The sequence below is a fragment of the Orbicella faveolata genome, unplaced genomic scaffold (assembly GCF_042242905.1).
Source record: "Orbicella faveolata isolate gen_17 unplaced genomic scaffold, um_ofav_v1 contig_25, whole genome shotgun sequence".
NCBI lineage: Eukaryota > Metazoa > Cnidaria > Anthozoa > Scleractinia > Merulinidae > Orbicella > Orbicella faveolata.
Window position 1 is genome coordinate 13,145,815 of NW_028301553.1, and position 9,186 is coordinate 13,155,000.

Here is a 9,186-nt window from a genome sequence, read left to right on the forward strand (position 1 = left end):
CCCTAAGCCGGACAATAACGTGTTTATCTTTTTTTCTTGCGGTAAATTGGCTCACAAGTGGGTTTGTTTACGCAGCTTTGTCATTGAACTGGCTTACGCGCCGTCTACAGACTTTACAAACCGTTGGTAAAAAATCTAATTTATTTATTTATTTATTTTATTTATTTATTTATTTATTTATTAATTACAATTTAATGGCAATTAAAATCTAAGTCTAAAGGTATACACAAACAAGCAAAGCCATAAGGATAATCTGTAAAAGAGTGGAACACTCCATGCGAGACAGATCACCATGTAGCTAATCTAAATAAGTAATCATGTAATAACAATCAAGAAAAAATAAAAAAAAAATCAAATCAAATGTTCATTCCTCACTTAAAAACGTCTTCATTCCCGACTTAAAAACTGCACAACTAGGAGATAATCTAATATCTAACGAGCGAGTAACTCATATGCTAGACAAAGAAAGATGTATTAAAGAACAGATTTATACCGAACTACTTTATGTGAGTTGCATTTAGTTTACCATTCAAGTTCTCTTAAAGTGTTTTTCCGGTGTGAAATTTCGTGTAAAGTTTGAAGTTGTACTACAAAAACAATTTCTGTCAGTCGTTTCGAACCATTCAAAATCAGACTTTTCTACCGTAAATTGAGCGGCAGATAGCGAGGAAATTCGTGAAGTGTATTCCACAGAAATTCTCTCAAATACGGCAACGATCGGAGAGGTAAACTCGGCTGAAATTGACATTTTTTAATCAAAATTGTACAGACAGAGACAGAGGATTACGCGCCATTACAGCGCCGAGCTACAACAAACAAACTCTCACAACTTAAAAAAACTCAATTGAATTTACTTACAGTGACTTTCCTTCCCATTTTAAGGTGAATAGAGGTAAACTTGCGCTGATTAATCGTCTATGGAAGTGTAAAAAGGGCGAAAGATGACGATTACCGCTAATTCATTCGCGAAAATAGATCAACTTGACGGATTTCGCCCGCTGTGGCGGTTCGGATGAGAAAATTCCGCCCGCTCCAGGAACCAATCAGATTACAGGATTTGTTGAATTCTGCCCGCTCACGAGCCGAGAAAAGCTTCCAGCATATTGTAGGGCTGTTTTTCACTACTGACGCTGATTTTAAAATACACTAGTATCTATTATTTGTCGAGACTTATACAACGTGAACGAGAAGGCCAATTCTCTGGTTAGTAAGAAGGAAAAACTCTTTTTGTCATATTAAGACTGTAAACGATGGCTAGAGGTGGATTGCTGAGTGCCTTTTCGACCAGGCAAAACTTTTGTCCATGTGTATGGGACCTTAGCCGTTCTTTGAACAACGGCGCCCGGCAATCAACCATTAGCCCCTTGCTGCCAAATGTGGATTAGAGCGAGCAGAGGCAAGCTTAAAAACTAACGTTCGGCGCCGGCCGGAAAAACGTAAGTTTCCTCTAGGTTCTCACCGCTCAGCTCATAACAATCTGAAAATGTTAATTCCCTTAACTCAATAACATACATTTTTTTTAAAGTTAGTTCTAAGAATTTTGGGTTACATCGAGAAAATGTATCCTACTTGATTTCTAATTTTATTGACACCTGTATGCCGACAATGTATTGTTGTTGTATAAGGAAGTCAGATATTCATCTGTGCTATTGACTACTTGTTCACCTTCTGATCACTTGCATGCACTACAACTTTCCTATTTTATTATTCACTCTTCTTGTATCAAACACTCAAGACAGTGTTTGACCACGTTACTAAACACCTTGAAGTTCGTCAAAAATACTCTGGTGCGCCTTGTATTTTCAACTCTCGTCTCGGTGTTTGGAAAAGTGGTCAAACATGGTCTATCGTGCTTGATATATTGCATGAAATATCCAATCATTGTCTGGGTAACAGAACGTAAAATAAACCAATCAGTATTTCTACAACAGATTCAATCGCTGAATAAAACGAGTTCCTCCTTCATCTATACAGAGCAAAATAACCTCAACTGCTTGACCATCCCGAGAGAAACAAGGTGCAGGTAATCATCTTGTTCGACTTAATATGGCTGGAGCTGTTTCTTCCAAGGTAAAACTTTTAGTCGTTTTTCGTTTTTTTTTTTTTAATTTCTTTTTTGGCGTTTGTTTGTTTGTTTGTTTGTTTGTTTGTTTGTTTTTCTATTTTCTGCTCTTCTGTGGCTTGTTTGTGTACTATCATAAGTTCCCTTGTATAACTATAAGATTCGTTTCCTTCAAATTGAAAAGTAACTTGCAGAGGTTATGTGAACGCAAGTGGAAGGAAACCTCTTTAGAAGGTGAATCTGAGCACATGGTAACAGCATTAACACTTCATTAAGGCCTCAATACCACAGTCCCACTCTCTAAAAGTAAGAGAAACTAAGCAGAAAACAAAAAAACTGTAGTATCAGTCTCAACAAAAACATGTCAAAACTCATTGATTATTTCACTGAAACAGATCCCAGTTAAATTTAGATCCACCTTGAAGAGGAAAATTATGTACTGCATGAACGCAATATTCAAAAACTTTAACTTGAATGGACACACACTAGTTTTCATAGGTAGCTTAAAGTAAGAACCACCTTATGCTGCACATGTAGGACCTAGTTCGATATGAAGGGACTACTAAATAAAATATACGTGGTTGTAGACTATTGTGTCATCCCCATGCAGGATAAAAAGATTGAGAGGCACTGCAGGATAATAAACATGCACTACTATGTTGTGTGAGAACGCGCGAGAGGGTTTCATCACAGAAATTATACTAAAACGACGTTGATAACAGTTAGAATTACATCGAATTTCTTCACAGACAAAGCTCGAGGCACCTTGCATATAAACACCATGCTACGGCAAAATTTGACGCTGGTTTTTGCAGAAATTTTTCGCAGCACTGCAGATTGTGTACTCTCGAAGCACTCCATTACCGTTTTGAATTAATTTGTGATAAATTACACTTAAATAAGAACATAACATTTGACTTCCTTAGACAACAGGGAAATCCAAATAAGGGCATTCAAGATGGCAGATTCAGAGACGTCAGAACGCTTGAAACGTAATCGATGTTTATAGCTTTCCTAGAGCTATCGCGTGACACCTCACTTCATGATACATTTCAATGTAAATAGACATTGCACATCAGCCAATCACTGGCCACGGTTGAGAAATCACGCAATAAATTCTCAGAACTGCGAAACTTTCTCGGAAGTAGTGAATAAATTATATTGGGTAGATTACTTCGAAGAGTCAGCCATTATTTCGTGAAGAAAAAAGCGTTTATTGAGCAAAAAATGCTTAAAAAAGATCAATGTTGGCGTTGTGACACCATTTGTTCACCTCCATCTCCAAAGATCTCCTGTGGTGGATGCGGAATAGCGTTTTACTGCAGCAATGTATGTAAACACAGCGATTTGTTTCGTCACCAGGTTGATTGTCAAACGGCTGCCCTGAAGAGGAAGTGCCGGCTGGATGTGGAAATGAAAAAACAGGACTGAGGCTTTGTGGTAGCAGTCGAAAAGAATGGTACTGCAACAAAGAATGGCAAAGGAACTCTTGGCCGACACAAAAGGCCAACTGCCAAGTGATAAGCGCAAAAACAGAAGAGTTGTCCCGCCAGTTAAAGATGGTCTTCGACTTGAAGAAATCGCTTACAGGTCCAGGTTTGGGAACCGCTTACTATTGGGGAAACATGCCAGCCGTGGATCTGATCAACTTGCCGTTGAACGAAGGTGTCCAGTATAACAAGCCTTTATCGATTCTTGTTTGCGGCGTTGGTGACCCAAGAAATGTTGCACTTTCCTTGTCTCAGCTTCCAGACAGCTATAAAGAAGAACTGACCTTCGTTTTGAACGACATCTGCCCTTGTGTGATCGCACGTACAGTTCTTTTACTATACATGCTTATTAAAGGTAAATTATACTTTTATATTTAGGATATATTAATGCTGAGTAACACAAGGTTAGGTAGAGCCACATTCTCGGGCTATTTTGAATGGTCCAATCAGCGGTAATTTTATCCAGGAAAATCATAATCTACTCGGATCGAGGCATTTTTCATTCTGTTTGACTTACCGACATACAACGACTGTTGTATGTTCCAGCGCAACACATGCACGGACAACTGTAACAACTCTAGGTGTAGTAGAAATAGTGATCACGAGGAATCTTTCCATCTGTATTTTCTGGTTCAAATTACATTGATTTTCTCAAATAGGCACGCATTACGTGCATATTAAAGTTCGACCAGCTGGGCTTGTGTTTCATTTCGCCTTGGGGGGCATCTACATTGATTCTAACTTTATGTCTGTGAAGGGAAACAGAGCACAAATTATAGACAGTAATATTTCAAAAATAAACTGACAGTTATTGAGCAATGTAAGGCAGTTCTAGCCTTTAGGTCTGAGAATCAAACCCTGTGAAATTCAAGTGAGAGCCACTGAGCAGTACTTTCATGTGATACTGTTTATCATGCTGTGCAAAATTGGTCAAAATGTTAAGTCCGTGAATGAAACCCTAGTGTTTGACTTTCAAATAGAAGCCTCTGAACTTAAAAGGTGATATTTATCTGGTCATACAAGGTGATACAACCTTTTGAAGCCTGGGAATAACTTTCTAGCATGTGAAAATCAGCAGTACTTTCATGTGACACTGTTTTTCATTTTGTGAAAGGTGGTGCTATCGTTTAAGACTGTGAATAACACTCTAGTCCGTGACTATCCAAATGAAAGCTATTGAGCAGTACCTTCATGCACAAACTTTAACTTTTTTTGTAAGTCTTGTTTTAATGGTATTCATTACAAATGACAACCACGACTGAGTATTACCTGGTAAAAATTATTTCTATGATACACAAGGTCCTGTTTATTTTGTTTTACAAAGGTGGTTCTAACTGGAAGATCTGCTAATCCCAGACTAGTGCCCAGACTAAATACAGCACCTGTCTAGCCGAGCAATTTACTGTGATATATTTCATTTTCATTATTTTATTTTATTTTATTTTTTTCAAAAGGAAATGAAGGTGCTTTATTTTTGAACTTTTGAACAAGAAATTCTTGAGAGAGAAAGGCTAGATTGCCACCAACTGGTAATCTAACTCAGCTCAAAAACAAGTAAAGAAACATCTCAAAAAAAAAAAACACTCAAAGTTCATCAAGCAAACAAGAGGGGGAAACCTTTGCGCCTCACGTCGCCCCAATTTCCTCACAACTATTTTCTTCCTTCTCCCAACGATCTGTATGGGGCATTAGCTTACGTAGACTCGCTTTCAATCTCGACTGAATAGTTTCTAACTCTCGTTTTATTTTAATATCTTTCTCCTCCACGGCTTGATGTAGGCGCCATCTTTAACAGAGCATTCACAATTGATTCATTTTCACTTTATAGGGGGAGAGCAGATAGCAAACTCTGTGACGCAAATTTGGTATTCACTGCGACTTAGTGAAGGAAACTTCAGGCTTGTGATGCATACCATTCAAGAACTGATCCATGCATCCAGCCTTGAAGAATTGACAAGAGGCACCATGATGATGGAGAAAGACCATTTCCACAAACTAGTGCAAGTGTGGCGTACCTGGCTTGAACTTAGTTCTCGAGAGGGAGACTGGATTACAGAGGAGCGACGGAGAATGTTCAAGAGCGATCGCTATTCAAAGGATGGAATGGATTTGTACATGAAGGAAATTCCAAAGGAACATAAAACGTCTGCTTTTGACCGGTTTACAAACGGCATTCTGTTATCCAAGGGATCACGAAAAGAGCTCCTCGTGAGAATGTTACTCTAACGGGCTCTCCTGCCGCTTTTCTAAATCAAAGTGATGGTCCTTACCCATTCAGGTACATACTGGATCCTTCTGTAATTCCATTTATATCGTGGGATTACAAAGACGTTAAACAACATTTTCACTGCGTCTCCCTTCCCAAGATGTACAGTCAGTATGTGGGACACTTGCTCGAGAGGTGCGTTGCGACATTGGCCTCGGGAAAGGTAAAGTTTCATTTTCTGTTGAGTAACTGTATGGAGATGACTCCATTCCTTCCTGCAGACCTGAAGTATGACCGCGTCACCACCTCAAACATAGGTGATTATGTGCCACTTACCAGCACGTGTGCAAACCACTGTTAACTAAAGCAAACCCTTCTGGCGTTATCATTACAGAATTTCGAAACTGGTCTCAGCATCTTAAGCTGATTCAAAAAGAAAGACTTCATTACTTACAAATGACAAAGAGCTTTCGCCAACAAGTCCTACAAGACACCAAAAATCCAGCAATTGCCAACTCCAACGGAAGGGTGGCCTTTGTGGAGTATCATGACCACAGCGAAGAGTTCACCCAGTTTCTTCGCACTGCCCTCCTTGTTACAGATCGCGAGACCCCGGATAAAGTGAATCGACGGCGCACATGGAGGTCAGTGGCTGACTATAATGGTTCGGTTGCACGTGACTTCCTTCGCTGCCAAAATCGAGTATTTCCGGCCAAGTGGATGCAGAACTGCCGCAGGGTCACCATGATGACTGGGTTTGAGAGAGCCGTGGAATGGATTGTCAATGCGCGATTATGTTGTTAATCTTTCAAAGGAATACCGAAGGAAAACTTCAATCTATTCTTTTTGCAGGATTCCACGTTTCTGCAGTCTATTTTACAACCGTTTGATATTTTGTGCATCTGATGATTTCCAGTTCAGAGTATTTCTCGTTAATGAAGTTTTTAGATTAATAGCTTTGGGAAAATGCAGGATGTAAATGAATTTCTGAACGAGCTTTTGTAATTAGTTTTGACTTCTTTTTAGCTCCTTGAGGAGAGCTGCAAATTATCACGAAACTGATATTTTTAAATAGCCTCCGTTAACCACACTTAAAATCGCAGGGGGCTGGGGTGGAGGATAAGTTTCCCCACTGACTTTAACCGTTGATAACTTTGTCAATATTTTAGTCTAATTAAAGTAGCCAAACTTTGCGAATTTATCTGAAATTTATGTAATAAAAATTTGGTAGGACATTTGATTTTTCTGAATCCAAGTTGTTGTTTCCATATTTTGACAGGCATATATGTTTTTTTTTACCGGCATGTTTTTTAAATGCGGATTTTTCGTGCTTTTACATTTTAGCGTTGTATTTTTTTTCCTTGATTGATTACTTTTGCGTCATTTTGGTGGCTTGGCTGACGTTTTGGGAATGCAACATCATAACATGTAAAAACGTAACAATGTGTCCAACTTAACAATATTAAAAGTATCAGTATCTTAAATCATTAGAGTTTTGTTTATAACCAGATAAACAGATAGCTTTATATTCTACATGGTTCCTTTCCCTTTGTTCTGAGGGGAGTTTGGGACAATCAAGCTGATTAACCCCTTCAATTGTGAAGTGTCTGTAAAGCTCGGAGCGGCTTTGATTGTTGCAGGAGAGAGCATGCAAGCGCGCGCGTGAAGGTTTGGGAGGGGAAAATAACAAGCGTTCACTGAATCACTGCACAACGTGCCTTCTTTACTATGCTATCCTCGAGAACCTTTAGGAGAGGAGAAAGCCAGTTTCACCGCAGTTTCAGATCTGCAAAAATCAGTTATTGATTGTTCAAGACTATATCAAGGTTTAATTTTCTCGCATTAAGGATGACTATTATTTGTCGAGACTTATACAACGTGAACGAGAAGGCCAATTCTCGGGTTAGTAAGAAGGAACAACTCTTTTTGTCATATTAAGACTCTGTAAACGATGGCTAGAGGTGGATTACTGAGTACCTTTTCAGCCAGGCAAAACTTTTCTCCATGTTACTTTCATCATCCAAACGATAACTTAGAATGAATGTAAAGAGAAGATACTGACAAAGTAAACTACAATTTTAATATAATTCTCATGATAAATAATTCCATCTCATTTTCTCTTGACAATTCCTCTTAAAAATCACTGAAACAATAAAAGCTCGTAAACAGCGATACCATTTCTCAATTGGCTCGATCTACAACAATAATAGCTTAATCCTGCCATAACGAAGACATAAACAACTTGCATACATTTGTGTTAATACCACGTCACCAGTAAGAGCGATAGTGACATATTAATGACCTTTTAGTCTTACGAATGATATTCTGTGAGCCTGAGAGTCCGCATCTCAACACTCAAAGCCGGTTTGGCTTTCGCATCTTCAATTTACAGGCAGAAATTCCATGCTAATGATGTATACGTTTACTGAATCTGGACAGGACCACTGATTGGTCAACTTGCATAGTTGAGCGATCTAACACTTTTCTTCATTACCCGTGGGAGACATACGCGGAAAAACGGAGAGACAGGATATGGGGGGTATCGAATGGTCATTGCGAGCATATGCGAGCATGCGAGCAGTGCGTTTATTTTAGCGTGCACGAGCAGTGATCAAATTTCCTTGCGAGTAGCGAGTACTTTAGAAATACCTGATGACGAGCAAAATTAAATCTAACACAGGCAACCGCACAAACAACACACGCAACCAATAATAACTGTATTGCCAAAATCTATTTTCACTTTTCCAGTTTCACTCAAATCGTTTCGATTTCTAAGCTCAATTTAAATCCGAGACAGTTATTTTGCTTTAGTTTGGGATTAATTTGACAGCAAAACTATAAATAATTCTGCAATGAATATTTTAGCGACAGTGGACACAGTAGCGACTAACATTATTGCAAAAAATTGCGGTCGCAAAAAGCCATTATTTGAAACATTTTCAATCCAAAGCAAAACTAAAGCAAAATGTGAAATAATACGTACGATGTTTCTTGAGTCACAATTTGCTTGTTTTGCTGCTATTTTATCATATTTTGCTTCTTGGAGCGTTTACAAGGCAGGTCGGGTTACCCTGGCGCTTAAGTAGCCCTAGCACTAGTTCTCAGCCAGGGCTACCCTAGACCCATGGTAACCCTACCTGCTTTACAAACACGTCCATGAAAAAAAGAAGAAAAAAGAGAAACGTGGGAGTGCTAGGTAACCGTCTTGCTAGGGTAACCCTAGCACTAGGGAGGTAACAGTAGGGAGGTAGGAGGTAGGGTAACTCTAACACTAGGCTTAACCTACCTCCCGACGTTATGAACCACCTCAAGAAGAAGTTCAAAGCTCCCAAACTTTGAAGAGCCTTGACATAAAAAAAAATATATGTTTTTTTGGTTACATAATTCTTAGGAAATGTACACAAAGTGGCATTTAGTCTGACAAACAT

At 38.9% G+C, this 9,186-nt stretch overlaps 1 pseudogene across 1 annotated transcript; it reads left to right on the forward strand.

Annotated features, from left to right (window-relative positions):
* The first annotated feature begins 3,265 nt into the window (after window positions 1-3,265).
* LOC149109035 (uncharacterized) lies at window positions 3,266-7,242 on the forward strand (annotated as a pseudogene). The gene is made up of 2 exons (XR_016208858.1): window positions 3,266-3,907; window positions 5,381-7,242. The product of XR_016208858.1 is annotated as an uncharacterized LOC149109035 (transcript).
* Window positions 7,243-9,186: the final 1,944 nt, after the last annotated feature.